Source organism: Meleagris gallopavo, chromosome 1, assembly GCF_000146605.3.
Source record: "Meleagris gallopavo isolate NT-WF06-2002-E0010 breed Aviagen turkey brand Nicholas breeding stock chromosome 1, Turkey_5.1, whole genome shotgun sequence".
Taxonomy (NCBI): Eukaryota; Metazoa; Chordata; class Aves; order Galliformes; family Phasianidae; genus Meleagris; species Meleagris gallopavo.
This window is the reverse complement of record NC_015011.2, coordinates 129,786,808-129,791,159: the sequence shown is the minus strand read 5'-3', so window position 1 is coordinate 129,791,159 and position 4,352 is coordinate 129,786,808.

Genomic DNA, 4,352 nt, shown 5'->3' with positions numbered 1-4,352 from the left:
GCCGGAGGCGGCTTTCCCGGCATCCCGTGACCGGGAGCTGCCCGCCGGCGGCTCGGGGTTCAGCTCGGTGCTGCACTTTCTTCTCTCTTTCCCTTCTCTCCGGACCGGGGTTTCGTGGCGGGGAGCGAGGGCTGAAGGCGGGGTCCGTGCGAGGGAGCGGAGCGGACCCGGAGAGGCGTGCGGCCGCGGGCGGCGGTGCGCGGAGCTCGGGCGAAGTCGGAGCGAAGAGCCGAACAGCAGAGTTCACACCGAAGCGCCTGGGGGAGGCTGCGTCCTCCCGGCAACGGCGCTTAAAAGCAGATGTGAAGGTTGTTCTCTACTTTTTAAACATCGCCGTTTGAAACGGTGGTTGATGTGTTTGGGAGAACGATCGGGTGTTCTCACAGTGTTTTCCAGATCTGCGTTATCAGGTCTGTGTTATCGGAACCTTCTGCTCTTGAACTGTCGACCCTCGCCAGTAGGTAGTGCTGCTTTGTGCTTGTTTTCGTCCCGAAGTTTGTCCTAGCGGCGGATTGGCAACGAAGCCCCCAGCCTGACGTTGGCTGAGCTGCCGTTGCGTTAATCATCGCAGGATCACGGAATGGTTTGGGTTGGAAAGGTCCTCAAAGCCCATCCAGTTCCAACCGCAGCCGTGGGCAGGCGCTGTATCAGGTTGAAGTGCAGGCGCCGGTGAACAAAATGCAAGCATTGGTAACTCAGTGGCTTTTTCTCGCAGTGAGACAAAAGCCCGTCCCCAGGTTTTCCCCTGCCCCCCCGTGAGGAAGCTGCAGGCCGCTCTTTTGTGACCAGAAGGGCTGCGTGGATTAATTTTCAGAGTTAAAAATAACCTTTTACAGCTGCTTGATTCAAGTCCAGCGCAATCATGAGGTTGGGAGCCACAAATACTACTCCTTGTGCCCGAGCTCTCTGTGGCAGAGCTTTGCAAACTTAAAAGAAAACAAAATGCTTCTCTATCTGGTTACATTTCAGGTGAATCATTTTCTGAACCGAGGGAGCATGGGCTTGCACAGACCTTTTGGCTGGCAAAGCCGAGCCACTCTTGTCTTAGAAAACATTTGCTAAGGGAACTGTGAATTCTGACTCTCATAAGCGGTTTTGAAATATAGCTGTATGTAAAGAGGATTGAAAATTAGAGTCCCGTAACAAGTGTGGGAGATCATTAAGGATAGCTGAAGGTAGACACTTAGGTTTTTTTCCCCTGGATTTTAATTGGTTACATTCAAAATGGAGACCTGTGTGGAGAAACAGTTTGGGTTGGCTGGTATGTTTGTTTCCTTTTGGTGCAAAGCCTGCATCACAATTCTTGTTTTATGGGGACGTTATTGGTACCTGCATTTTCCAAACTGACAGATACGAAGGTTAGAAAAGTTTTACTGTATTTCAGAATAATGGCTCTACAGCTTGTCAGCACTGAGTTAGAAGAAGTAGTTTATTTTGCTGGCGAAACAAGACTTAAGTGGGAACATTGTCCATATCTGTTTTCTTTCTCCTTTAATATCACAGAATCATAGAATGGCTTGGATTGGAAGGGACCCCAGGGATCATTAAGCTCCAACCCTCCGGCTGCTGGCAGTGCAGCCAGCCTTCACATTTAATACTAGACCAGGTTGCTCAAAGCCCCATCCAGCCTGGCCTTGAACACCTCCAGGGATGGGGCATCCACAGCCTCTCTGGGCAGCTGTGCCAGTACCTCACCCCTCATAAAGAAGAACTTCCCCCCGACATACAACCTAGTAGCTTGAGCCTTGGCCAATGGGAACTAAATTTGACAGAAGGATAGAGGCTGGAAAGAGGTGAAGGCCCTGTACATCTCATGAAAAAAGGTGTCTGTCAAAGGAAATCTCTCAGCTCCTGCCCTGAGGCTGCACGTGCTCAGGCTGTGTTAGAATCCATCTGGGATCAAGAAGAAAAAGGAAAAAAAAAAAAAAAAGCAGCCAACAAAACCAAGGAGGCTAGATTTCATAAGCAGAGTGTGCAGATGGTGCAGGGGACCACCCGGCATAATTAGCTCTGAGCAGTGGAGCAGTGGTGTCAGGATCGTGCAACAGCTGAGCTGCCCTTGTGGTTGCTGCTGCAACGTGGTGTTTTCCCTGAATCTATGAGAGAACATCTGTTTTATTATCCTGTTCTCATTCTTGCGTGGTTTTTTTTTTCTTCTAGGACACTTTTCTTTCCTTATGAGGGTATTTTATCCATTATGTAAGAGTAAGTTAGCGCAGCTGGAGGGTGTATTTTACGTGGATTTAATTCCTCAAGGATGAAGTAGAGAACATCTATCAAAGGAAGCTGCTTTCCTTCCATACCCGCCTTACCTTTCTTTGGGCACTGTGTTTCAGTTGGACTGTGAGCAGATGTTGGTAAGAGAGAGAGGTAGTATTTGCTACTGTAATTTGATTTATGTTCTAGGGCAATTATTGAGAGTACACTGGATTTGCAAACAGTAGGTACAAAAAATGATGCAGACAGTGTTTAACTGTTCATGACCTGATCAATGCAATTCTGTCTTCCCATGCTTTTTGAGTCAATGTTTAACTTGCCAGTTAGCCTGCATCTCTACTTGAGACTATGACTGAATTAGAGACTCAGGAGGGAAATTGGTAATGTTTAGAAATACTTTGTAGAAACTGAATTATATATATTTTTTAATTAACAACTAATATTTAACCTAATTTTAAGTCTTTTTTTTTAATATATAAAGAGAATGACCAAATTAATTTGTGTTGGTTATAGTTTTTTTGGCCATTATGGGCCACCTAGTTAATGGTGAAAAAACTTGCCACATAGCCACAATTAGTAGGTCAAAATTAGTTGGATCTGATACTGGCTGAGGTTTTTGGCTTCAAGGTTATGTATTAGTGATAAGCTTGAGATGCCATCACTAGACAAAATCACTTTCAAATACTTTGTGGCAGAATAGTGCAAGACAGTTAGCCTGTAAGTACATCACTATTTTTAGTTTTATTAGGGAACGCTGAATGCTTGAATACCTTCCTGTTTGATTAGATTAATTTTGTGAATCTTGAGTGCGTGTTCAGTGACTTGTTGGGAATTTTTTAGTCCTGGGCACTGGATTAAGAGTAGCTTTTCACTCTTTCCAAGCAGCTAATTTTGCAGTTTGTTTACACTGTACTTGACACTGCATGCTTTTAGTGTATAAATACTGCTGGAGTCTTCTAAGTACTTGTGAATTTTACCTTTTATAATGTTAAGTAAGACTTTAAAATCAACTCTGAAGCCTGTAAACTGTTTCAAGCAGCTTTTTGTCTTTTCTTTTTGAGATAGTCGCTTCTTCAGCTTTTTCCCTGAAGTAGATAAATAAAAATTACATTTTGTTCCTCTTTTTGTGTTTTTTATTTAGTTATGATATTTCTCCCTAATATTCTTCTAGTATTCAACTGTTTTCATCTCAGGGCACTTTCCAAGATGGATGTGGTCTTAAATCTTTTGTAATTCTCAGAGGATGAAGATTTTAAAGATAAATGAGTTTTTCCTTGAGCTTATATAAAACTTTATATAATCTTAGATGTCAAATAATACACTGGCAAAAAGAAACATCTTCTGTATGTGAATCTGAACCTTGTTATTTTTTCAATAAAAATAAGTGTGATAGTAGCTTGAGCTATTGGCAGCAGTTGAACTGAACTCCTCACTTTAGGATTTTATTTTTTCTTTTAAATAAAGTTTTTGCAGAGTGATGGCTTTCAAACTGGTCCATAGAGCACCTCCTAGTTGTGAGTAGAGATCTGATTAGTTACATGGGAAGAACTCTGTCCCTTCTTTTCCCCTTGACTGGATTCTAAAATTTTAATGCATAGAACAAAGTGATTGTTGGTAAATTCTCTGTCTTTTTTTTTGGGTAATTGAAAAGCAAAAGGTGATTTGCTGCTCTTTTGTACTTAGCAATCTGAATAGTACTGCAATCATCTTACATACATCAGCTTTTATTAGCCCTGTTTCTGTCCCAAGGTCAGGATAAATAATCTTGTGATACAAGTCTATTTCAGAGAAAGACAGGGAGACCACAGAAGTTGAAAGTTCCTGTGTCTAAGACAGTAATCCTGTATTGATTGCCCCTATTTATTGTACTCTAGAAGGAGAGGGTCAAAAATGCAGTCGAGACTTCGATTTTCAGTAGTGTATGCAAATGCATATCCTTTATTATTTACTTTTTTAACCTTGTGAAAGGCATGAAGGCAAAATAAGTAGTTTATTAAAGGATGTATCCTGATACAGACCTCAAAATAGCTTGCATACCGGAATCAGGGAGAGTTGCCTTCTAATATTAATATATATTTGTGATACCAGTGGAAGTTACTGGAAAGATAAAAGTTAAATTTGAGCTCTACCTACAA